Consider the following 27,249-nt stretch of genomic DNA (forward strand, 5'->3'; position numbering starts at 1 on the left):
GAAAACTAACAGAAACAGAGATTGCTAGAACATAGGATATATATGGGAGGAAGGATCAGTGCAGGGAAGGAAAACAGATTGAGATTAAATGCTCCCCTGGTAAAAGCTAGGTTACCAGGAACACGCCTTGAATCTATCCTAAATTGTGGCAGAACTTGGGGAAGAGAAATGCAACATACCTAGCCCCCTACCTAACTTCTCACCCTGCAATAATTCCTAAACTTCTTTAGACTTGGCAGGTACATCTATATGCCTTAGGTACTACTTAGTTCCTCCAGGTATCTGATTTCCAGTTGGTGCTGGAGATGAAAAAAAGAGATGGTGGGATTTGGGAAATACTAAGGAGAGAAATTATAGATACAGTTCCAAGGTGTGCCCTATGGAGAGAAGAGGAAGTCAAAGAACTGGGATGGTGGAGGTATCACCTAGGTGAATCATCAATGCTGAAGGGTAGGATAGGATGGACAAACTGGCCTCAGAGCTCTGAATGGAACCCTGGGATATAATTGTTTTAGTGTTTGGGGTACTATAGGCTCCCAGTTGTATTCAGGACCTCAATTTCCATCAGAGGTTCTTAGCTTTTTGGTCTATTTTACGAAGACCTTTTAAATGTTTTTTACTTCTTTATAACCATTCCTTTCTATAAAGTTCATTTCTGTCTTGCCAAGGATTTGGCTCCTCCTTCAGAAAGAAAGGACTCAGGGTGAATTGTATCAGGTCCGGTCCAGAACCCAGAAACACAAATGACATTGATCAAATGATGGGAGGGAAATGGAGATTGGCTAACAATCTGCCTATCGGGAATTAAAAACAGGTTTCGGGCTTCCCTGGTGGCACAGTGGTTGAGAGTCCGCCTGCCGATGCAGGGGACATGGGTTCGTGCCCCGGTCCGGGAAGATCCCACATGCCGCGGAGCGGCTGGGCCCGTCAGCCATGGCTTCTGAGCCTATGCGTCCGGAGCCTGTGCTCCGCAACGGGAGAGGCCACAACAGTGAGAGGCCCACGTACCGCAAAAAAAAAAAAAAAACAGGTTTCACCTTACAAGCCAACTCTCTGGAGCACTATGTTGAGAAGGATTCAGAGGCCTGGACTGAAGTAGGGGCTCTGAAAGGAATCACAATTAACTGGTGATGTCTGTCAAGGGAATGAGACCATGTGCTCAAGAGTGCTACCTCTAGCTTGGGTGGTTTGTTTGCAGACTGATTAGCCCCCAGCAGATAAGGGATAGACTGACTGGTCTCTAGTAGATAAAGGACTTCCTAGGCTAAGGCAAAGGAGTCAGGTCTCTCTGTGTCACTGAAGCTCAGGACCTGTCAGGTCTTGGTCAGGTCCAAACCCAAGAGTTAGGAAAAACACTGAGTGTGAGAGCAGGAAAAGCCTGTTTATCATCACTGATGTGTGCTAAGTTCCTCACATGACTTGGTTGACTAGTTCAGATAGGCCTGGGCTTTGGAGTCATGCCTCTCAAGCCAGCCTTGCTACCTTCACATGCCCCAACAGGTAGAATGAAAGCAAGCCATGGGATCATCTGATCTGCACAGATTTCTCCTTTTCCAACAAGTCATGGGGATATGAGTTTTGCACATGGGACCAGCCCCGCCCCTGCCTCTGAAAGCCAACAGAACTCTTGGGTCTCGGACCCCCACTCTGTTATGCCTAGAGGAAACACCGACTCCTCTAACCCCAACTAACAAAAAGGCTTTCTCTTGTAGGAGCGCTGTGTCACGGGCAAAAACCTCCATAAATGGCGGTGACTTGTGTTATCTAGTCTTTTGCGAAGAAACTAGGAGCTGAAAGGGGAGAAAAAAGAGACACAATTTGAGCTTCACCTGTCAGGCAGCTATCAGGAGGGGAAGAACATCCAGCATCCGCAGACCCTCAGGTGGTGGAGTTCACGGAGAGGTGACTAATTTCTTACTGCTCGGCCAGAGTATACGGGGCAGTTGCTCTGCGCGTGGATGAGGGTTGGAAGGCCCCTCTCTTGCCCTTTTTTGTTTGTGATGGAGGAGGGTGAGGAACGCTGCATGGACGACCGTTGGGTACAGTGAGTCCTTCTGCGCTACCTGAGGGAAAGGCCTGTAACACACCCATGAGTAAGGGTGGGAACAACCTCCTCCCGCCCCACCCCCCATTCCAGGGGAATCGAGCTCCCAGGTCGGCGAAGATACTGTAGTGAGTGAGAAGGCTCCAGGGGGAGCGCCACGGGAGGTGCAGCAGGCACTCACCATACACCGTTTGGCCCTTTTCCAAAACTGTGGGGTCTGCGGTGGCGGGAAAAGCACCACCCAGCCTCAACATGTCACCTCGCGGAGGAGGAGCCAGGTAGGTAGGCGCCCCTCCAGGAAGGACTGCCGCGTCCGGGCTTCGGGGCTTCCCCGAGGGGAGAGCGGAGCACTAGGACCAGGCCCGCGGGGTCCGCTGCCCTGGGGCTCTGGGGGTGAGGAGCCGCGCCCGGGCCAATTTCGGGTTCCCGAGGGTGGGGGAGTCGGTGCCCGGCAGCGGGCGGGCAGTCAGCCGCCCGGACCGTCGCCTCCCACCCCGCCCCCCGGCTTCCTGCGGAGGCCGCGGCCGCCATGTTGTTGTGGGGCTGAGGCGGCGCCGCGGAGCCCGAGCGGCCGTGACAGGCTGCGCAACAGGTTCGTTGGCGGCAGCCTGACTACGAAGCGGCCACGGCGGCGGCGGCGGCTGCTGGGCAGGGTCTCCCGGCGTCCGCCCGCGCCCGCGCCGCTGGTGCCGAGGGGCGCGGGGCCGCGCTGTGACGTGCGGGAGGCGCGGTGGCGCGCCAGGTGGGTGAAGCTGCTACCGGGCCTGCCGCAGGGCGCGGGCAGGTGCGGACGCCGCCGCGTCAGCCGCGGGGAGGCTCGCGGGCCGGGCTGGGCGCCCCGCACCACGCGGACGGGCCCTTGGGAGCGCGGACGGGCCCTTGGGAGCCCGGGCGGCCACCGAGCTAGGCCCCTGGCGGGCTTGGCGGCGCCGGGCGGAAATCTCCGGCGCCGGGTTCCTGCCCCCGCGGCGGGGCCAGGGCGGACGACGAGGGACCGGGGCCGGGCTGCCTCTTCTCCACGGCCGAGCTCCGGCCCCCGGCCGCGGCCTCTTCTGGCAGGTGCGGACGCCGCGGCGGGCCGAGGGCGGCGTGGCCCCCTCGCTTTCGGGGTGCGGGCAGAAGAGAGACAGCCCTGAGGGGCACCCGCATGCTTCCTCGGAGCCCCATTTTATTTTCACGGAGTTGGTTTTCCTTCCTGGTGAGGGTTGGTGCGGAATGTCAGGTGAGCCGCATCCTGGTGCGTCAAAGTAGCCCGAGTCACGAGAGGCCAGTGGGCGGATGCTCGGCGTCCACCGCTCACCTTAAACCAAAGTTGGGAAATGTTACAATTTGACTAGTGTTATTGACTTCCTAGGGTGTACAGGAAGCACGGAGAGATGTAATCTCTTGGACCAGAGTAAAGTTTATTGCTTTTATAATTTTTTTTAAAAGACGCCTGCATATGCATAGTGAATGGGTAAACCGAGGCTGAAACTGCAGATGGCTTTGCATTTTGTAGAAAGATGCTGTATTGGGATTTATTAATCCTGTGCTTTATCGTCGAATGATTGCTGAGGGCAAGTATGCTTCATTTGAAACTTGTATTGTTTAGGAATTAGGAATATTTTTGATGGAGCCAACCGCTTTGTGATAGGAATTAAGGTTAACACAAAAATGTTTGCTTTACTAAATGCTCTAGTTTGTTTTTACTAGTGTTTACTTGCTTAACCAGAAATAGGCAAGGTGTGCCTTGAAATTTTATGTTGTCCCAGTCAGCTTAATTTAGGTAGCCTAGACTCTGTAGGTTAAGCCTCTTAAGCCTCTTAAGAAAATTAATTGCCTCTCTCCCTGTGCTTGTTTGCTATGTTGTTAATCAGTGGTAAAACCTAAACGCAATCTAGAAACATAAAGTAGAACCTTTACATAAATTAATAATGACGTCCCTCAAAATTTAAAGATAGTAGCAGTTCTGATGTGCTAAGTTTCTTTGGCTGTGCCTACGATTTTCTTGTAATTTCTTTATTTCCCCCAGCTTACTGAGATATGATTGACATATATCCTTTATTATTTCAAAAGCATGTAAGGTGCAAGTTGTTTTTAAAAGCTTCGTTTAAGGACAAACAGAATTTTGTGTTTTTTTTAGAGGACATGGAAAAAATGTGCGTGGCTCCTGTTTTAGTGTAGTATTAATGAGCCTCAGAAAAGGTTGCATTTTATACTTTAATGCATGTAATTGTTCCTTTTGTTTACCTTTATAACGAAAGGTAGAATTGTCTGAGAAAACTTGACCTGTACTGAATTATTGAGCAGGGAGGTACTATTGTTAGTTCAGCACATCTCAAGGATAAAATCCTGATCTCTCCTGAATATGAGGAAATGTGTTAGGCATGTGCTGGGATTGGAATTATGGTTTTAAAAATTTTTGTATTTTCACAGAATCAGAATAGTAAAAGGAACCTCTATACATCCGTCACCCAAACTTAGCAGCTTTCAAGATCTTCTTTACCCATTTCTTTCTTTCTTCCTTATCTTTATTTTTTAGTTTTTTCACTCTATATACTTATCATATCTCTTTTTTAAAGTGGAAATTTTCTTACATAACCCTAAGATTTTTATTTTATTGTATCTTTAATACAGTTTCACAAATTTCTTTCTAGTAAGACAAAAAGACCGTTATTGGCCATCTCCCTTTTCAGCTACTTTCCTCAGTATTAAAATGTATTTACCATTCTTGTCATTTATTGAGCACTTACTGCCTGCCAGGCCCTGTGCTGTGCTATATAATCATTTGAAGCTCACAAAGACCCTATGAGTTCTTTCCCTCCCATCAAATAGATAAATGAAATGTTAACCTGAAGGTTAACTGACTACTCTAGGTTAACTGAGCTGCTCTAGGTCACTGAGCTAGTAAGTACAGGAGCCAGGTTGCAAACCAGGATCCTTCTAACTTCAGCACCTGTTCCCTTATCTGGTACACTCATCGTGGTTCAGAAATTAAAACAAAAACAAAAGGTTATTTGGGCATTCAATAAATATTTGTTGAGTAGATGAATGAAAGTACGTATTATTCCATCGATAAGTAACTAGCATTTTTATATACTATATTTACTTGTAAAGCATTTATATTAACAAGTTCCAGGAATGATTCAAAATAAACTAATTACATTTCTCAAAATGGGGTATTTTATTACCATACAACAGTGCATTTTCTTGTTTTTCTTTTTTATATTCTGATCTTTTCAATACCTTATTTATGGAAAAATGTATGGAATAACTATTTATGAAGAAAAGCTTAAAAAAGGCAGATTTTTTTGTGTGTTAATTGTTAAAGGTGGATTCCAAGTATGAAGTAGAAAAATCATGTTTAGGATTAGTTCTGTAAAAGAATAGTTCTAAAGATGAAGATGCATCAGAAACGCTGTATCTTTTACTTGAGTTCATTCCTGACTTTTTGTCATCCTTTAACTACAGAGCACAGCGACTAATGTTAGAGTCCTATTGAGTAAGAGTGTGCATATAGGTATTGCTGAGAAGGAGGAACTGAACGGGCCTTAAAGGATCTGAAGGCAGAGAGGAAGTGGGGGAGGGGGGAGGAAACTGAGCAGAAATAGAAGTAGGGCAATGAATACATCAAGAGATAATGTATTTTTACAACTCTAAGAGGGCAGCATATTTCATTTGCAAATGTATTATTTTGAGAGATTCACTTAAAAATTAATTTCACAGCTATATCAGGACACTGAATGATTTATTTATTTGTGAAGCTGTTTAGCAGTGATTATGGTAGACATTTAGGGATCTAATACCAGATGGCAGACATTTAACTTGTTTTACTTAAGCAACAGTTTCATGTTTTCTAGATCCTTTTCTTCACTAATACATATTCATGTTATGTGTTTCAATGAAAATTTTATTTATTTTTATCTTAACTGTGGTAGATAAGAGTACAGGCTTTCAAGTTAAGCCTCCTGCTCCCAGCTCCAACACTAAATAGCAACCTTGAGCAACTTATTTTAATTTTCTAAGCTTCTGTTTCCTTATCTGTAAAATGGGGGAAGTAACATTACCAACTCATAGTGCTGTTGTAAAGTGCTTAGCACAGTGACTTCTGCTCAGTATAAGTGCTTAATAAATGTTACCTGTTATTATTCCAACTTATGTCGATGAGAAATTTCAAAACTAAACTTAGTCTCCTTTTTATTTTTTATTTATTAAAAAAATTTTTTTAACCTAGTAACTGGAAAAGAAATTAGCCTTTTAGGCCTTAAATTTTTTTTTAACATCTTTATTGGAGTATAATTGCTTTACAATGGTGTGTTAGATTCTGCTTTATAACAAAGTGAATCAGCTATACATATACATATATCCCCACATCTCCTCCCTCTTGCCTCTCCCTCCCACCCTCCCTATCCTAACCCCCTAGGTGGTCACAAAGCACTGAGCTGATATCCCTGTGCTGTGTGGCTGCTTCCCACTAGCTATCTACTTTACATTTGGTAGTGTATATAGTGTATATATGTCTATGCCACTCTCTCACTTTGTCCTAGCTTACCCTTCCCCGTGTCCTCAGGTCCATTCTCTATGTCTGCGTCTTTATTCCTGTTCTGCCCCTAGGTTCTTCAGAACCATTTTTTTGTTTGTTTTTTTTTAGATTCCATATATTTGTGTTAGCATAGGGTATTTTTTTCTCTTTCTGACTTACTTCACTCTGTATGACAGACTTCAGGTCCATCCACCTCATTACAAATAGCTCAATTTCATTTCTTTTTATGGCTGAGTAATATTCCATTATATATATGTGCCACATCTTTATCCATTCATCTGTGGATGGACACTTAGGTTGCTTCCATGTCCTGGCTATTGTAAATAGAGCTGCAGTGAACATTGTGGTACATGACTCTTTTTGAATTATGGTTTTCTCAGGGTATATGCCCAGTAGTGGGATTGCTGGGTCGTATGGTAGTTCTATTTTTAGTCTTTTAAGGAATCTCCATACTGTTCTCCATAGTGGCTGTATCAATTTACATTACCACCAACAGTGCAAGAGGGTTCCCTTTTCTCCACACCCTCTCCAGCATTTATTGTTTGTAGATTTTTTGATGATGATTAGCACTTAATTTTTTTTTTTTTTTTTTTTTTTTTTGCGGTACGCGGGCCTCTCACTGTTGTGGCCTCTCCCATTGCGGAGCACAGGCTCCGGACGCGCAGGCTCAGCGGCCATGGCTCACGGGCCCAGCCGCTCCGCGGCATGTGGGATCTTCCCGGACCGGGGCACGAACCCGTGTCCCCTGCATCGGCAGGCAGACTCTCAACCATTGCGCCACCAGGGAAGCCCTAGCCCTTAATTTTTAATCTTACCATTTCTAAAAGAAGGCTGGAAAATAGAGTAGAATTTAGCTACAATCCCATCTCCCAACAAAGAATTTGCCCTTTTAGTCCCCTTAATTTGGGGCGGTGGGGAGATGGGGAAACATAGCCTGAAAGAAAATGTTGTATATCTGCAAAAGAAACAACAGCTTTGGATTATTACTTCAAAGTCTTTGAATCCATATGCTTAAATAACTTCTACTTTTCAGTGTGAGGAGTGCTTGGCTAGTGTGAGGTTGATAATGGGAAAGAATGATCAAGGACGGTGGCAGCGTGAAACTGCAGAGCCCACACAGATAAGGACCCAGCAGGGTTTGCTCCGACAGGAGGACACTGATAACTGTTGCTTTATCGTTTTATTTTTGCTTAAAATATGTATTTGGACACTTTCTTCACCCCCTCACCCCTCCTCCTTCACACTTAAGAATGACTGCTTTTTATAAAGCAGAAACTAACACACCATTGAAAAGCAATTATACCCCAATAAAGATGTTAAAAAAAAAAAGAATGACTGCTTAAATATAAGAATTAAGTAGGTCAAGTTAATAGTTTCTCAATTTATGTAACATTAGGTGACTTTAATTTTAGTAAGTATGAGATACTTTTTGGTGAATATAAGTGAGAACTTCAGGATTAATGAAGTTTGCTGAGAATGATGCAGGCTGGGAACACTTGTGTAGCATTCATTCTCTGACTTTGTGGTAAGCCCTAAAAACCGGAATTGTAGAGGAGAAGCCATGGTTAAGACTTGAGATTTAATTTCCCTTACTCTGTTCACCTCACGAGAAACATTTTAGGCTTTCTCTCTGCTAAAGTTCCAGTGAAATGCTTAGATAAACTGTATTGGAAGGCTTTCCCTCACCACCTCTCCTTTCTTCTGGTGTCTGGTCTTCATTCCATGATTCTGATTGGAGTTTTTGCCGCCTTCTTCCAGCATACTAGCTCCTACCTCCAGGATCCGGGGTTCCACTGGGTCCTAGAAAGCTAAGTCACTTGGATGATGGAGATGGAAAGAGCCATTTAGGTTAGAGACAGATAACCCAAAACTTTCTGAACACTATTTTCCAATACCTGGGTTTTATAGTCTTCATAACCTGGTGGTAATCCCATTTTGAAAAAGTACATGCAGCAGCTCTCTCTTAAATCCATCTTTGCTATTGCTTTCCTCATTAAGTTGACTTTACCCCATCTTTGTCTTTCCAGGGGCTTCAATGAAAAAAAAGCCCCTCTTCCCACCTTTTCTGCCACCTGCTTTAACTTTCTTTTCTTTTTTCTCAAACACTGTCTTTCCTCTTTAAAAAGTTAAACCCAGTAGAAATCACTTGTAATTCTTGGTATTGAATTAATTCTTTTAGCAAATAATGAGTGTCTACATGCCAGGAACTGGCCCAACCACTGAGAATATAAACAGTGAAAAAAATACACAAAAACCTTGGCCCTTGTGCTACTTGTATTCAAGAAGGGGGAGCAGGGCTTCCCTGGTGGCGCAGTGGTTGAGAGTCCGCCTGCCGATGCAGGGGACATAGGTTCGTGCCCCAGTCTGGGAAGATCCCACATGCCACGGAGCGGCTGGGCCCGTGAGCCATAGCCACTGAGCCTGTGCGTCTGGAGCCTGTGCTCCGCAACGGGAGAGGCCACAACAGTGAGAGGCCCGCGTACCGCAAAAAAAAAAAAAAAAAAGGGGGGGGAGCAGAGACAAAATGTCTAGGAGTTAGAATTTGTTAAGTGCCATGGAGAAAAGTAAGGTAGGAAATGAGGCTAGGGAATGTGTGGGTAGGTGGGTGAGGGTAAATCGAGAGAAGTAGATTGGCCTCATTCAAAATTATTAAGGAATTCAAGATTGGGGAAGGATTATTGTACACATTTTATGAGTAAATTTAATAGTATTTCAGGTCATTGTATTTAACAGAAATGTTTATCATTTACTGTTTGGTTTGGACCCAGCAGATCTCTTAATATTTCTATTTTCTAGTAACTTAAGCCAGAAAACAAAAAACAAAAAACCTCAGGCACAACATGAGCCTAGAGCAGAGATTTATCAAATAGTTTAGAATAGATACCTTAATTTGGTTTTTTCTAAAAGTGCTATGTTGTGTTTGTTTTAAAATTCTATAGACTTTTTGTTTGTACCATTTTTATTGTGATGAGTAATATCATGTTCCTTGTGTAAAACTGGAAAGCTACAGGGAAGTTGAAAGAAGAAAATAATAGTCCCTAATTCATATTACCTGGAGAAATGTTCAGTGTTAATATTTTAGTAGATCTCCTTCTAGAAATTTTTCTTTGGGAAAAATGGAATTATATACTCTGCTTATATAATCTGCTTTTTAGCTTACTAGCATTTATCAAAAACCATGGTTCTACTTTATTATATATTTATCTACAATATAATTTTTATTGGCTTGCTACTACGGTATGTTAACGTCTAGTATATATTGTGCATTTACTGTATCCTGGTTATCAATACTTTTGAGACACTTTACATATTTTTGCTCATTTAGTCTTTAGACTCTCTATAAGAGCTGTTCTTTTATTATTTATTTTACAGCTGAGAAAATTGAGCAAGGACCGGTTTAGTAATTTTCCCAAGATCCCATAGCCAATAAGTGGCAGCCATAGGTTATGAACTTAGTCTGACTCTATATACTGTGCTCATATCATTGTCTCATATTGGTTCTCTAACATTAAGGTAGTTTATAGTTTTTTTGTTGTTGTTATTTTAAATTGTGCCACAGTTAACATCCTTGTAACCATATCTGTGTTTACGTCTATGATTATTTCCTTAGAATAAATTTCTAGTAGTTGCAGTGGTATTGGATCAAAAGATATGGACACTTCCTAAGGCCCATGTAAATGTATTGCCAAGTTGTCTTCTAGAAAAACTTGTCAGTACCAAAGTGTTCTCTTACCAGATGTAATCAGTCCTATTCCCCACATCCTCAGAAACACTGGCTTTTTTTTCTTTAATAATTTGATAAAAACCCTTGTTTTAATTTTTCTTTCTCTGAATATTAATAATATTAATAATATTATACTTAAATTTTTTTTCTTTGAGAAATATTTGTCTTTTTCTCACTTCATTGGCATGTTCATCTCTTGGTTATTTCTAAGAATTCTTTATATATTAAGAATATTAACTCTTGCTTATAGGTGTAAATTTTTTTCCAAGTTTGTTTCTTAGTTTTGTAAATTGATTCTTATCAATGATAATGATAATAGCTAACATTTATGTAGTAATCCCCATGTGTAGCACTATTCTAATTCATTATATTTATTAACTCACCCCTGTGATGTAGGTGCTATTATTAGCTCCATTTACGAAGTCCTCTGACATTATGTTTTAAATTTTCAGACAGTTTTTTCTTCTGTGTCCTTGACCATTTCTGTTCCCAATTCCTAAAAATCTGTTTTCCTAGCCTACTGCGTGATACCTATTGTTTAGTTCTTCATTACTCAGTTTAGGATTCATTTCCTCTGGGATTACTCATCTAACAACTTTCTAGTCTTAAGGCAAAGTTAGGTGCCCATCTTCTCTCTTTTCTTTATACCTATAGCACTTACATGCAATACTCAGTTTTGGTCTTATTCCTCTTGTGTATTCCCTGTGCTTACACATCTTATACAGGTGCTATACCTCTGATGACTCTGTAAAGATTTGTTGATTTGAATTAAAGGTGCTCATGATGATGTTGGTGATATCAAGAAGGAAATCAACCTTCCCAATATGTAAAATAGAGAAACTTACACTGAGGAAGTAACCTTGGAACTGCGCTTGAAGGCCCAAGGGGAAGGAGGGAGAGAGGGAGGGCCCAGAGACTAAAACCAAGTGAAACAGATGTGGAAATTCCCCATTCGGGGAACCGCAAGTTATTTAGAGTGATTTTGAGGATTATCAACCTTGCCTCTGGGAAAGCCTGATGAAATAAGTTCTTTCACCCAGCATACCTGGTCTAGTGTTCAGAATAGTTAAATCTTCCTTCTAGATTTCTTCTGCTATGAAACAGTGTTCAGTTTCTCTTCTGACTTCCCCCTTTTTTCAGTGTGAGGAGACAGGGGAAGTTGGAGGGTCCTGGTGTAAACTTGGTAAGATCTTGAAATGCCCAGGGAAGTTTGGTGACTTGGTGGGGTAGTCCCACTGGCAGCCTTTGCCGGAAGTAGAAGCCTTGGGCTTGGGAAGAGAAGGAACCATGCAGCTTTTGTCCGTGGAGATTTGGGTTCCTGCACACCTTTCCCTGGCTGTCAGCACACTGGATAAGATCTCAACTCCTTTTTTCTCCAGGGTTCATTACGTTTCTGTTCTTCTAGCTTTGATAAGAGACTAAGGGACATTCTCTTGTTCCACTAGCCTAATCTTGAGGTATACTGACCGCTGATCTAGAAGAATAACAAGTGAGCACTTTATATATTAACAATGTAATTTATTTGTCATTTAATTTGATATTTTTTCAAATTCCTTTCCTCTTTATGTCTCATAATGTAACTGAAACTTTTTTTCATTATGAAAATAATGCATGCTGATTGAAGAAACTTTGTAAAATAGAGGGAGAAAAAGTAGGAGAAAAAAGTTATTCCAAGTCCAACAACCAATGACAACCATATTTTGGTGTCTCCCATCCACCCTCTCTTTTCTCTTTGTTTTTGCATATATATTTTTGTACATGTTTTACAATACAACAGTGTAGTTAGGAACATGGCTTGTGCTGTCTGGGGTTTTAGTTCCAACTTAGCCTTTCATTAGCTTTGTGAGTTTAACAGTCTCACTAAGCCTCAGTTTTCTTTTCTTTAAAAAGTGGAGATTTCCTAATAATATTTATCCCTAGAGTTGTTATGAGGATGAAGAGATAATGTATGTTCAGTGTGACCATCTCATAATGACTTTTCAATAAATGTAACAATAATAATCAGACCTGTCTTTTGGTTAGGTCAGCTGGGGCTGCTCTGGGCTGTGGTTGCAGGGAGGGAGGTGAGTCAGGGGTACTGTACCTTTCTTTTCTGAAATAATTAAAATTTAACTTCAAACTATTTTTTTTAATATTCTCAAGGGGCCTATGAAAATGTTTACACTGAGACCTCCTTTAAAGTGTGATTTATCTTGGGCTAGCCTCACAGTGGGTGAGTGGTCCTGGGCCTCAGACTTCTAGGATGGCCCTGATAATGAGGATATCAATGATAATGAGATAACAGTGACAACAAGTAAAGACCTGAGTGTCAGGCTTGGTAGTTGGTAAGTATTCAGTGATCGTTAGCCGCTGTTATTTTTAATAATGATAAATACACATTTATAGTATATCATAACTTATAAGAGTATAACCAGTTTCCAGGTTATTATATGGTCTAGCTGAAATTGTTTATTAAAAAGTAGGTTATTGAGATATAATTTACATATCATTATGAATTTAAGTGGCACCATAATACTTGGCTCAGTGTGTCCTCCCATTATTGGATGCTCATATTATTTCCAATTTTTTTGTGTAGTAACTAATAATAACTGCAGTGAATATCATTGTAAGTAAAGTCTTTCCCACATTTATTATTATTTGCTTATGACGGATTTCCAGAAGTGAAATTATTGATTTACAGGATAAGAACGTTGTTAGGATTCTTGCTGTATATTTTCACACTGCCTTCTGAAGAGCTCTAGCAGTTTGCACCCCCATGAGTATGTCTGTAGTACTCATCTCTTCTCACGTTTGCTAGCCCTGACTACTGTCTAGTGTCTGTTGTTGTGTTTTTTTTAATAAGTTTATAAGGAGAAACAAGAGAACTTCATTTGTATTTTCTTGATTATTAGTGATGTTAACATTTATTAGCCAGTTTTATTTCCTCTTTGGAAAATTGTCTATTTTCATTATTTTAGTAGTTCTCTGTATATTAAAAATAATGGCTGTCATATTTGTTGTGATTTTTTTCCAATTGTATATCTTTTAATTTTGTTTTCAACAGAAGTTTAAAATACTTATATAAATGAATTTTTACTATTTCCTTTGTATTTTCTTGCATGGCTTCAAGACTTAGAAAGTTATCTTTATTTCAGAGAGGTGATATTTTACTTGAAGGTGAAGAATCTACCTGAATTTTTTCCCTCTGTACTTCTCAGTCAAGTAAATAGTTTTGCTTTAATATTTAGTCCTGATATGAGACAGAAGAGAATAGACCAAATAGCCAGCACCCCCAGCCCTCCCCTTACAGCAATGCAGGCTGAGTCACAAGCTGTTCTTAGATGTTTTTTCCCCCTTCATGTGGGTGAATTGTCTTGTTCAGTGTTGTTGACTAATTCTTCTAAAATTGGTTTAATTTAAATCTTTGATATAATTGGAGCGCTAGCTACTTCAGTATTAGTTTACCATTGCAGTTCTTTTTTTGCCCCGTTTATTGGTTGATTCTTTGTGGGCTAAACTTAACACTTATAAAAGTCCAAACTTACAATTTATATTCAGACATCTTAAACTGAAGATGCTAAGTTGAAGAACTAGAGCTAAGAACTAAGTTTGTATAGAACAATTCTCTTTTTGAAGCTTTTGAGTCTCAACGTGCTTTGTGTATTTGGGGCCCTAAGCCTCTCGGTAGAAATAGTGGTCACCTTTTACTCAAATATAATCAATATTTGTAAGAAAAACATGTCCTTTTTATTAGTAATTGGTACAACTGTGGTTTGTTATACCAGTTCAGTGAAATCAAGCCAGCTACAGTAGATCCCCCACATACGAATGAACTCCATTCTGAGAGCGTGTTCGTAAGTCCAGTATGTTCCTAAGTCCAACAAAATTAGCCTAGGTACCAGACTAACACAATTGGCTATATAGTACTGTACTGTAATAGGTTTATAATACTTTTCACACAAATAATACATAAAAACCAAACAAAATAAAGAAACATGTTTAATATTACAGTACAGTACCTTGACAAATACGGTAGTACAATACAACAGCTGGCATACAGGGGCTGGCATCAAGTGAACAGGCAAGGAGAGTTACTGACTGGAGGAGGGAGAGGAGGTGGGAGATGGTAGAGTTGAAGGATCATCAGCAATAGGAGAAGGAGGGCAAGTTGCAATTTCACCCATGCCTGACGTTGATGGCACAGGTTCTGGTCCCTTGCTAGATTCAGCTCTGTCTACCCTCTTGAAAAAAACGATCCAGTGATGTTTGGGTAGTATAGCTCTTTTTTTCTCGTCATAGATGACATGGTAGCACTGGATCGCATTCTGAACTGCTGCTGCAACCTTCATGTATGATTCTACGTTCAGGTTCTGTGCATCAAAAACTAACAGTGCCTCCTCAAATAAAGAAAATCCCCTTGCCACTTCCTGTGTCATGAATCTCTTCGGTTCTTCAGTCACTTCTTCTTCCTCTTGTCGCTCCACTCTCTCAATTATTTTCACTTCTGTTTCCATCGGTATCGCTTGGTGCTTCTTAGTAGTACCAGCTACGTCAGTGCTGCTTTTACGCTTTCTTCCGGACATGCTGGGCTTGAAATAAAGATACTGTACTAGTGAACTCTATACAGTACTGTACAGTAGAGTACACAAAAGCACAACCACTTGTAGAGGATGCACGCACGTGACAGTGTACACCCGGCATGTGAACTAACGTGATTGGACATGCGAACACATGTTCATATCTGAAAGTTTGCAACTTGAAGGTTCATATGTAGGGGACTGACTGTATTATAGTTGAAAATCATGTTGAAATAATAGTAGTAATAGCCATCATTTATGATCGCCTTGTGTGTGCCAGTTGTTTTACAGACATGATAGCTGAGCCTTAAAAAAGCCTGGCATTATCCACATTTATAGGTTAGGAAATTGAAGCTATGTCATGTGGAAGTCTACTAAACTAAGAAGTAACTACCCTGGGATTAGAGCTCAGTTGGTTGATCTGCTTTCAAAGTTCAAGTTCCAGACTGTCAACTTGCTTGTCCTCAGTGCAGTTGAAAGGATGCTAATCTCTGAGTCAAAGCATTTGTGTTTATTAAAGGATATTTTAGTACCTACCATGTGGCTGACTGCTGAGCACTAGGTATGAAGATGAAGAGACATTCACAGGAACTCACAGTCTAATAGAGGTGGGCAGGAATGAAAACAAAGGTTACATTACTAGTTGGTATGTAGTTTAATGGAGATATATACAAGATAAAATGGGAATGTGGCAAAGAAAGCTTTTGTAAGTAGAAGTGTCACTGAGAAGGTAGGTAGTTATACAGATTCAGAGAGTGAGGGAATAGGAATAAGATGGGGCAGAGGTGGAAGGGGAAGGTATTCCAAGAGTGGAAAAGTAGGCAGAAGATAAACCCTAAAATACCTTGTATGCCATGTGAAGATTAGATTTTTTTTTTAAAAATCAGATTTATTGAGATATAATTCATAAACCATAAAATTCACCCTTTTTAAGTTTACAGCTCTATGGTTTTTATTAGAGTCACAGAATTGCACAAGCATCATCACAAATTTTAGAACATTTTCATCATCGAAAAGAACCCCCTATACCTATTAGCAGCCTCTCTCCATTTCCCTCCAATACCCCAAGCTCTAGGGAACCACTGATCTACTTTCTGTCTCTATGAATTTGCCTATTCTGGACACCTCATATAAATGAGAACATAGAATACGTGGTCTTTTGTGACTAGCGTCTTTCACTTACCGTAGTGTTTTTAATGTGCATCCATGTTGTAGCACGTGTCAGTAATTAGTTCCTTTTTATGGCCAAAGGTTCCATTGTGTGGGTATACCACATTTGTTTATCCATTCATCAGTTGATGGACATTTGGGTTGTTTCCACTTTTGGCTATTATAAATAATGCTGCTGTGAGCATTCGTGTACAAGTTTTTGTATGGACATAGGTTTATGTTTTTATTTCTCCTGAGTTCATACCTAGGGGTGGAATTGCTGAGTTTTATGGTAACCTATGTTTAACATTTTGAGGAACTGCCAAATTGTTTTTGAAAGCAGCTAAATCATTTTACATTCTCACCAGCAAGGTATGAGGGATCCAATTTAGTAGGAGATTAGATTTTATACTATTGGTGAGCAGAATCACAGAATCACAGTGGTTGAAAATTATTGAATTCTATTGCTGCTTCCCAGATAAGTTCAAAACATATGCTAGGTCAGAAGGCTTTTTTCTGATGAATGAAAGTAAAATGCAAGTCATTTCCTCAATTCTTGGGGGCTGTTGTTGTTCCGTTTACATAGTCTTTGATTTTTATGTATTCCTATAGGCTACATATAATCTGAGTTATTAAGGATTACTGAAATTTAGTGTTCATAAACTAAAACTAGCCAATTTCTAGAGCTTCCTGAGGTTTCTTAGTTTTCTTCTAAGAAATCTGTTAACTCTACAAAACTTTGGCAGCACTGAATTGAATTGAAACATTCCTACTATGCACGCCCACACTGATGGATACTGTTTTCATTGCATCATTGGATTGTCTTGAGTTTGATTTGGTTCCTGTTTCTGCTACTCTTGAATTAACTGTAATTAAAGACTTATGTTAGATTTATTTTTGTTGACCATTTTGCTCTTGTGTAACTGTTTCATTGCTATAATTTCTTCATCAGGGAGTTATTTTTCTACTGGAAAATAGGAGCAAGTGGCTAGGTTGGATCTCTTGTTCCACTTAGGTGGGCCATGGTTAGAATAGTTTGAGAATGAATGGACTACATAATTGGACAGATTCTTTTCCACTCTATCCCACTCTAATAATTTTTTTAAATGGGTATTAGTGTACATTTAATTAAGGGTCTTAACTATGGACTACATGAATCTCTGAAAGTCCACAGATTGGCTTTGGAAGCCTGAAACCTTTGAAATTGTATGCCACATTTTGTGCATTTGTGTTTTTTTCCGAGAGAAACTGGGTTTGCCGAATTTCTTTAAAAAAAAAAAAAAAGTCCATGACCCCTCAAAATTAAAGAATTCAGATGGGTGAAGAGAATTTGTAAATTTGTGATTTGAAGTATTTGGGGAAAGTGAGACCTTACTTTGGTTAGGTGTTGCTGTTCAGTGATAGATGTTTTCTGGATACACTTTTTTTTAAAGTGTGACTCATTCCATGTTAGAATATCTCTATTTTATTCTTCCCTGGTAATTTTTGTCCCTGTCAGAACTTGGAGTTTGCCTTTAAAGTCCTCATTGCATATTTATTACTTCATATTCACTTTCTTGAATGATTGGGATGTTCTATTTAAGAGTGTTATTTTTGCTGCAGTGATTGCATGCTTTACTTGAAATGTATTGATATTTTAAAAAAAGAGTTAATTGGCTTGCCAGAGTAAGAAAATGGATGAATGCTTTTTTATCCATTGGCCACTAGTTTTTCTTTCCTTTACTCTCTTGTTCTGTTTGTGTTTTGGTGGAGATTGGAGTTTACCAGTAACCGGTAGAAGCTCTCCCATCTGGGCCCTGCTCTGGTGTGGCATCAGTTTGGATTCAGTCTCTTTAGGCCTCTGCAGTATGGTGTGTGTGGAGTATACTTTTCCTGTTTTAGCACTGGATGTAGCATGGTTGCATTTGAGATGAGGTTGGTAATTTCAGTTAAATGTTTTTGGTAAAACAGACTTGTTACTTAATATTATTTAAAAAGACTAAGAAATTGACGAGGGAGAGGCTCTGGGTGATTGATATTGGCTATAGGGTTAAAAGATGATGTAGTGTAGGGCTTCCCTGGTGGTGCAGTGGTTGAAGGTCCACCTGTCGGTGCGGGGGACGCGGGTTCGTGCCCCGGTCCGGGAGGATCCTACATGCCGCGGAGCGGCTGCGCCCGTGGGCCATGGCCACTGGGCCTGCGCGTCCGGAGCCTGTGCTCCACAGCGGGAGAGGCCGCAGTGGTGAGAGGCCCACGTACCGCAAAAAAAAAAAAAAAAAAAAAAAAGATGATGTAGTGTAATACCAATGTATTTGGTCTTTGTCCCTGATTCCTGGCACAGAGCTCCTAAAACCTTTGGAATTCCCTGAGTGATAGGAAATCTGCTTTCCATCATACATGAGCTTATGTTAATGAGGTGACTGAGAGGGGCACCCCTAGATAGCCTCAGCATAAGGCTGGACAACCAGAGAGACCTAGAGGATTAGAGAGTGGGAATTTTCAGCCCCGCTCACCAACCTCCAGGAAGAGGAGGTAGGTGCTAGAGTTTGAACTGTTTATACACACGCACACACACCCATATGTAATTTTTACGTAGTTTTAATCATAGTGTAGATTTTTGTCTACACGTTACATGGAAGAATTTTTTTTCTGTGTTGTTTCATAATTTTCATAAGTTTTAATGGCTGTGATGTTTTTATCTAGTAGTAGGCTATGATTTATTAACCATACTCCTGTTCTCAGATGTTTAGGTTGTTTCAAGTTTTTTGCTATTATAAATAAAACTGTTATGAATATTATTATTTAGTGAATGTATAATAAACATTTATTATACATTTCCCTCAAGAGGTTTTCTTCTAATCCTTGACATGTGCTGACAATTTTGAATATTTGTATCCTATTCTAGAATTTTGTATTTTTTAGAAACACATTGTATCATAAATGTTAGCTATCTACTGTGGCCTTGAAATTATCATTTGTAAATAGACGCATATTATTCTAAGTTAGTATAACTTTATTTTCTTGTTCCTTTCTCTGTTAGATAAATTACCTTATTTGTATTTTTTTTCTACTGTTGATGACACTGTGGTATGAATCTTTGCATTCTATTTTCCTCCTTTGGATTATTTTCTTAAGATAAGTTCTTACAAATGGGTCAAGTGGGGTATTTTGTTTTGGATGACTGTTGCCAAAGTTAAAGGCACTTATTTTACCTTAAACCTTCTACTTCTGTGGTATTTGCCTTCTTTAAAAAATGGATACACTTTTCTTTTTGGACAGTTTAAAATTTACAGAAAAATTGAGCAGATAGTACAGAGTTTCCCATATACCCTTCTACTCATTATTGATAAATTAGTACAGTACATTTGTTACAATTAGCGAACCAATATTGGTACATTATTATTAACTAAAGTCCATGCTTTATTTACTTTTCCTTAGTTTTTACCTAATGTCCTTTTTGTGTTCCAGGATCCCATACCATAGTACATTTAATTGTCATGGCTCCTTAGGCTCCTCTTGGCTGTGACTGTTACTCAAACTTTACTTGTTTCTGATGACTTTGACAGTTTAGAGGGGTACTGGTTAGGTATATTGTAGTATGCTCTCCTATTGGAATTTGGCTGATGTTTTTGTCATGAGACAAACAACCATGGACCAAGCAGGCAAATGAACCAGACGTATTCATTGCAATATAAATTTACCAAAATGAATATGTTTCTTGTATACCAAAAATATATAAAGTTAGTATGTCATTTTTACTATAACCATAAAGTACCTAGAAATAAAGGAGATAAGAGGAGGGATCTACTGAAGGATGCAAAAATACACATCTGAGAATAGCCTCAAAAATTATGAAAAAATAGGATAGTGAGTAGAGAGGGATTTGCATATTTAAATACTATGGTAATTAGAACCCTGAGATAGGAGTACACAGGAAGACCCTCAGAACAGAAATATAGGCTGTGAGTAAACTTAGTGTATCAGAAAAGAGATGCATTTTAGATCAATTAGGAAAAGCAAATTATTTCATAAATGGTCTCAGAAAAAGTGACAGACATCACTAGTGCAAGAGTGGAGAAAATAATTTAGACTCATATTTGTCTTTCCGCTCTAAAATAAAAATCCAGATAGATCAAATATATAAATTTGGAAAAATATACAGGTACTAGAAGAAAATTTGGGCAATTTTCTGATGTGAGACAGGCCTTTCTTAGCATGATAGCATACTCAGTAGTCATAAAGGAAAAGATTGACAAAAAGGTATAACAAAGTTGGTACAACAACAAACTGGATAAAAAGTATTTGTAACGTGTTGCAAGTCTGGGAAACTGAAAGAGCAAAGTGTGAAATAGTCATCTAAGCAAGTGGGAAAGCAAATGGACTAGGGAAATGTGGACTTGTCAGGCAGGACGTAGGGTCCACTTGAGTTAGTGCTCAGGAATCTAAAGTGAGACCAGTCAGCAACTTCATTTATATAGTCATGGAATAACTAGAGAGTTGGATTTAGAAAAGGCTGAGATTTTGCCAGATCTGTAGTATGTAGGGAGAGAGGAGAGTGAAGTTGAGGGTGTATACAACTAACTCCTTATAATGGTGGACTGTGTTATTTAATTTGGGTAAGGAGGGACATTAGGACATCAGGAAGGGTGTGAGGATATAAGGAAGATTGAGGGACAGTGAAAAGTTGATAAGACCAATAGTTTGTAGGTCCAGGTAGGGTTAAAGAATTGTTGGAGTTAGGGAACTGGAGAGATGGGGCTGTTGAGATGGTGCTGGTGAAAGGGGCATATGGCAGACTTGAAATGGATTACAGAAGAGTACAGTTATTGGTAATAACAAGGCCTAGGTTGTGACCTGGGAGCAGATGGCTAAGATCAGATGGAGGGTAAGATTTTTGGAACAAAGGAGGTCAAAGACTTAGAGGCCAAGATATGGGCAGGATCATCTGTGTGAATATTGACATCACCAAGAATTTTTTGGGAGTAATGCTGGAGAGTAGATAGTGAGCTAGTTGTTAAAGCAGTCAGGGAATTACTCCGGTGATTGTAGGGGACAGCAGTGAAGGAGGAGAGCCAGTGGTCAAGTCAGATGCATGAAGGTCAAAAGCTAGTTTTCTTTTTCAACTTTTATTATGAAAAATCTCAAACATATGCAAAAGTTTGAAGTACAGTGATCACTTATTTTCTATATTACTTCATTTAGTAATCTACTTTTTACTTAAATGTGTTTTGTATTTTTGTGGGGGCTTTAATTCTTTTTGTAATAAGGCAGCCTATAAATATGTTTCCAAATTCCTTTCCAGAAGGGTTGTGCTGATTTACATTTGTTTTAGCTAGGCATTAAGACTATACTTTCAGGCATCATTTCTGTAGTTCGTATTAGCTAAGTATTGATGCAATACTTATTTTTACAGCTATTCTTACAGTTCCTTGCATTGTTGTTAGCTCTTCAGTATTTCATATGAATAAGCTGCTGCCTATTTTCCCAGACCACACTCTTCCCTCTGCTTTTGCATGTACTATTTTACCTCTGCCTAGAAATTTTTTCCCCATATTCATTCATTTAACAAATGTTTTGATGTATAAGGCATGAGTTAAGTTGAAATGCACATGTCTGGTTGATTCATGGGAACTGATTTGCATGTGACCCTCTCTTTTTTTAGCCTGTAGAGGAGAGGAATTTGTGTTTAGGCACCTGGGGCCCTGGGACTATTGTCCCTTTGAACTCTTGTCTGGGCCGGAAGAAAAGAGAGAAAGAAGGGTTGCAAAGAAAAGCTTTACTTTCTCATTTTCTCAGCTTCTTTTTCCTCTGTTTCCAAACTTATGTATATTCATCTTTACCACTTTTCCTGTCTTTTATTCTGTCCCAGAGTCTAACTTTATACTCTAGAGCTGTCAACTTCTACTTTCTCTGGACCCAGACTTCTTTCTGTTAGGTAACCTCCTTTCCTTTTCCCTTTTCAGAATTAAATCTCTCCCTCTTCCTCTAAAAGTAGTTTTGTTCTCCCATCTAAAAAGTAAACCCTTATAATCTTTCCTCTTTCCTAAAGCCTCTTATCTCTCCTCCCACCCGTTTTTCCTCTTCCCTTAGCAACATACTTCTTGAGTCACCTACATTTCACCTCCCGTTTATTGCCTAATCTACTTCAACTTGACTTTTACAGCCAGCTCACCATACTGGAACTGTACTCACAACAGATTGCCAAAACTAATGGCTTAGTCATGACTTCTGTGTCTGTTCATGTTTGATGAATAAATATGTGAATGAAAGAAAAAATGAATGAATAGATAGATGGGGAACAGGTATGGAGAATATATGTACTCTGTAAGTTTCATATTACTGCAAGAACTATAAAGAAGTAGGTATTTTGCTTTACTCATTCTCTCGTGGAACTGACCTTGATCTCCTTGGGAATCAGATGGGGAAAGAACATTTTTCCAAACTAATCAGCAAGTTTGGAGAGTTGCCTTTTATGTATGTAGCACATGAAGTGGAGGAGGCACTGGAGAAAGTTTTATAAGATATGCCTTCAGGAACTTGATTATCTTGCATTTGAATGTCAGATCTTAAGTCAAATTATTTACACTAATCAGCATTCAACCAACATAATTCAAAGTATAATTGAAAAACCCAAGCCTTTCTCCTCATCCCAATAAAAAGCCTTTAGAATTCAATGGGAAATAAACCTTTATCTCTAAAAGCGTACTTACAAGAAAAAAAATAAACAAGTTACAGAAGGCCCATGTTGCAAGGAACAATTTGGTTTAAAATCCACAGCTCTGATGCCTGCAGGGTTTCAAGGAAGTAGTTTGGAGCCTGCTCTGCTTTCTTACCAGTTTCTTTTCTACATACGTATTCAGTTCATTACTACCTTTCTCCATGCCTCCCTCGCTTTCTTTTTTTTTTTTTTCCCCATATCTCAACCATCTTATTCATTTACCCAGTTCATTTGTTTAGCAAGTAGATCTGGTTTAGGCACTAGGCATAGAGGTAAATAAAAATGGTCTGTGTCCAGAACAAGTGAAACAGGCAAACACGTGAAATTGGGATACAGTATAAGTGAAGTTATTGTGGGATGAACAGTGTTATGGGCATACCTAGGAGATAGTGACTAACTACCTGAGAGGACATAAGTCTTCCAAAGGAGAGGTGACATTTGAGTTGGGAGTTGAAGAATGAGAAGAAAGTATGGTGAACGTGACAGAGGGAACAGCTCTTTACAAAGGAATAGAGGAGTGAAAAAAGCCTCTCTGTTTCGAGGAGAAAGGTTGGTGTACTTAGGACATCTGAATCTAGGGGAAGTGTCTAGAGATGTGTGTGGTAAAGTAGATTGGGGTGGGATTTTGAAGGGTGCCATATTTCATAATAAGTTTGGGCTTTAACTTGTAATCAGTGGGGGAATTTAAGTAGAAGGGCATCAGTGGATGTTCTGGAAAAAACTAGCTCTGTGGAAGGCAGGAAGACCATTTTAGGAGGTTCATGCCCTAATTAATGTAATGACCCATTTACTGAGTCACAGTCTCCCGGTGATGGGCCTGGGAATCTGTAGAACTAGAAAATGTCCCAGGTGATATAATCAGGCAAGTTGGGAAACTTAAAAACAAAGCATTGGACATAAGAAATGTGGTTTCTAGGACCAGTTTTGCTACTGACTAGCTATATGAGCTCATAGAAGTCTTTTAGTTTTCCCATCTTGAAAATTGAGGGTTTTAGACTAAATAATTACTGTAATTGTTTCCTTATAATTCTGTGCTTCTAAACAAATCCAACCTTAATTGAACTACTTTTTATTTGTAATGGCTACAATTTTTTTTCCTTCTGGGTCTTACTGGCCCTTTGTAGAAGAAGGATTTCCTACTCCTATTCAAGCATTTCTACTTTTCTCTGCCTTAGTATGAATATATTTACCACATTCTCCAAATTGCATTTGGATTATATTAAATTGAAGCAGTGGTCTTTGCCTTATGCCTGCTATCTACCACACACATTTTCTTGGTTTCTAAAAAGGTAACAATGTCAGTTCTCCCCTTATGAGCAGGAAAATCTCCACATAAATATTCTAAAACCATTGATAATTAGCACAGTGTTCAAATTATATGATAACTGCAAACTGCCAAGATTGCCAATCATTACATGTTACCCCCTTTAAGGAGTAGAGAGAGGTGTTTATTGGATGCTGACTTCAATCACACATGCCTGAAACAGACATCAGCCCTGTAACTGGGGAGATGCTGATTATCCTTTTCCTCCTGTCAGAGGGTTATACCAAGAGGTAAGAAATAATTAGCACTCCCTAATTTATGTATGTGATTGCTTGTAGACCTAAGTGTTGGAGGGCGTCTCTGGCTTGTGTTTCTTTTCCATTAGAAATGTAGCAAGAGTAAGTCGATCTGTTGCTTGCAGGAACCTGTGACCCACTCAGCATTAATTATTATCCCCATTTAAGAGAGGAAAAGACAGATAAAGTCCATGGGAAGTTCATGGGCTTTACAATTAGACAGGTTTAGGATTGCATCCTGGCTTCATCACTTACTAAATTTTGGCAAGTAATTTAATCGTTCGGTTTCTTCAAGTGTGAAATGAGTACAGTATCTCCGTCCTCCAGGGGTATTGTGAGGATTATTAGTATTATCAAAGGTACCTAGCATTGTCTGGCACCTGTTAGACTAGTCTACAAGCTCCTGTGTGTGAAGCTCCTTGTACAGAACCTGAAATATTTTAGATTCTCAATGACTATTGAACAAGACAGATAGACAGTTAATGAAGTGTACTGCATTGACAGTAAGCACTTAGTAAATAGTAACTTTTATGATTACATAATGTAAAAATGTTGATTTTTTTAAAAAATCAAATGTATCTGTTATATTTTTCAAATTTTCAATTGTTATTATTTCTCTGCAAATATAGATTAGAATTGTTAAGCGTGAAGTAATTATTCTACAATAGGCCAGAGAGAATTGATATAAACATAACAGATATGAAATGGTAGGCTTTAAAAGCTTAATGGTCCTACGGATGGACCAAGAGCATATCATACTAAATGAAGTAAGTCGGGCAGAGAAAGACAAATATTATATCACTTATATGTGGAATCTAAAAAAATAATACAAATGAATCTATATACTAAACAGAAACAGACTCACAGACAGAAAACAAACTTATGGCTACCAAAGGGGAAAGGGAGTGGGGAGGGATAAATTAGGAGTATGGGATTAACAGATACAAACTACTATACATAAAATAGATAAGCAACAAGGATTTACTATATAATACAGGGAACTGTATTCAATATCTTGTAATAACCTATAATGGAAAATAATCTGAAATATATATACACATGCAAACATATATATAAATAAATTTTTTAAAAGTCATCTGAACAATCCAGATATAGTTGGGCAAAGATAATGTAATATTTTGCATTAAAAATTCCTAAATAAAGCATATATAAAAGTTTTAAAAAGAAGCTTATTGATTCCAACAAATTATGCTACCATATTCAGATGTTACCACAGTCAATCAGATGTAACCTACGTACATACATGTTACAATGTAGTACCTGCATGCATGGGTGGCTAAATCCCATGTACCAGGTGAAGAATATTCTGTAATACCAGTACCTTCAGCTTCCCTAAGGGGATTTGCCCTCCCTGCCCCTCACATTATTTGATTTATTTTTTTGGTTTTATTTCAGGATTATACCTGTGATTATTGAGCATTTGTTATGTGGCATTCTGTTGTATTCACAGAGTACATGATGACTAGCTAGAGGTTCTAGATAGATGATCTGTAAGTTTTGGACCTAGATCTAACTGATAAAGGCTTTGTGACTGTGGGATCCTATTCCTTACTTGTCTTTTGTAAGCCTGTGCTTTTTCTTTAAGCTATCTTTGGAAATGCACATGCTTTTATGCAGTTATAAAATGCATTGTAGGTAATGCTTTTGGAGGATTTCTCCCACATTTAAAAAATATCAGGAGAGGGGTGTGGGATGAATTGGGAGATTGGGATTGGCATATATACACTGTTTATACTATGTATAAAATAGGTAACTAATGAGGACCTACTGTATAGCTCAGGGAACTCTATTCAGTGCTCTGTGGTGACCTAAATGGGAAGGAAATCCAAAAAAGAGAGGACATATGTATACGTATAGCTGATTCACTTTGCTGTACAGTAGAAACTAGCACAACATTGTAAAGCAACGATACTCCAATAACATTAATTTTAAAAAAGTGGATGCAGTAAACATATTAGAGTGCAAAGTAAATAGTTTGCAATTACAAATTAATCAAGCAGAATGAAGATTAGAACAAAAAGGAGTCAAGGAAATCTTTTTTTAAAGTTATGGTAGAAATTATTGTTAACTGTATTTTCAGATATATTAAAGTATATTTTACCTAAAAAAAAAAATTAAATCTTGGGGAAAAAAATTCTCTCCTAATAAAATAGGGGTCCTAGCTACTGCATATCTTAAGTCAATAGTTTCTTTGCAAGATTTGGCTTATTTTGGTTTAACATTACTTGTAATAATTTAAAATTGGGGAAGTAAAAGTGTTATACTTGTTTGTAGAATTTATTTATTTTTTAAAATTTATTTATTTTTCGCTGCATTGGGTCTTCGTTGCTGTGTGCGGGCTTTCTCTAGTTGTGGAGAGCGGGAGCTACTCTTCATTGCGGTGCGCGGGCTTCTCATTGCGGTGGCTTCTCTTGTTGCGGAGCATGGGCTCTAGAGCGCAGGCTCAGTAGTCGTGGCGCACGGGCTTAGTTGCTCCGTGGCATGTGGGATCTTCGCGGACCAGGGATCGAACCCGTGTCCCCTGCATTGGCAGGCGGATTCTTAACCACTGCGCCACCAGGGAAGCCGCTGTTTGTAGAATTTCTATATTTGAGGAAGTTGTAATCAAAACTTGATTTATGAAATTTCCTTCTGTGTTCACGTTATTTAGCTGGTGACACCACGCTTCACCCAGTCTCACAGAGTATCATTTTGGGAGTCGTCTCTTTGCTTCCTTTTTCTCCATGATCTCTTATGTCTAAAGAGTCCCTGAGTTCTACCTGCTTTAAACACTTCATTGCTTCTCCAGTTCATCCCTTCTCCTCTCTTCCTGGGGCCACTGTTCTAGATCAGGTGCCAGATAGCATTCTTAATCTGTGCCAGATATTCTAACTGATCTCCCCAATGCAGGCTTGGCCTTTTCTTCACAATTGACTGTCTTACTTTAAGTGAAATATGACTGTGTCCCTCCTTAAAACCTTTTAAAACTTGTCAGCC

The 27,249-nt window shown here is 39.3% G+C and overlaps 2 protein-coding genes across 27 annotated transcripts in view; one reads left to right on the plus strand and one right to left on the minus strand.

Moving 5' to 3' along the window:
- The window catches only part of NCOA1 (nuclear receptor coactivator 1), a 366,103-nt gene extending 364,167 nt beyond the window's left edge, over positions 1–1,936 (minus strand). For 10 of the 11 annotated variants that reach the window (XM_089922464.1, XM_022574322.2, XM_089922461.1 and 7 more), the window contains exon 1: positions 1,830–1,936. The gene's annotated coding sequence lies outside the window, so the exon portion shown is untranslated. The remainder of the gene's footprint in view (positions 1–1,829) is intronic. The other variant, XM_089922452.1, reaches the window with a different exon arrangement.
- ITSN2 (intersectin 2) overlaps positions 1,814–27,249 on the plus strand; it is a 160,841-nt gene continuing 135,405 nt past the window's right edge. For 9 of the 16 annotated variants that reach the window (XR_016395308.1, XM_089922436.1, XM_089922444.1 and 6 more), the window contains exon 1: positions 1,955–2,322. The gene's annotated coding sequence lies outside the window, so the exon portion shown is untranslated. The other 7 variants (XM_089922440.1, XM_089922439.1, XM_089922441.1 and 4 more) reach the window with 7 other exon arrangements.

This window comes from Delphinapterus leucas, chromosome 13, assembly GCF_059928025.1.
Source record: "Delphinapterus leucas isolate spDelLeu-1000000601 "Yukka" chromosome 13, BTC_Dleu_Yukka2, whole genome shotgun sequence".
In the NCBI taxonomy this organism is placed as follows: Eukaryota; Metazoa; Chordata; class Mammalia; order Artiodactyla; family Monodontidae; genus Delphinapterus; species Delphinapterus leucas.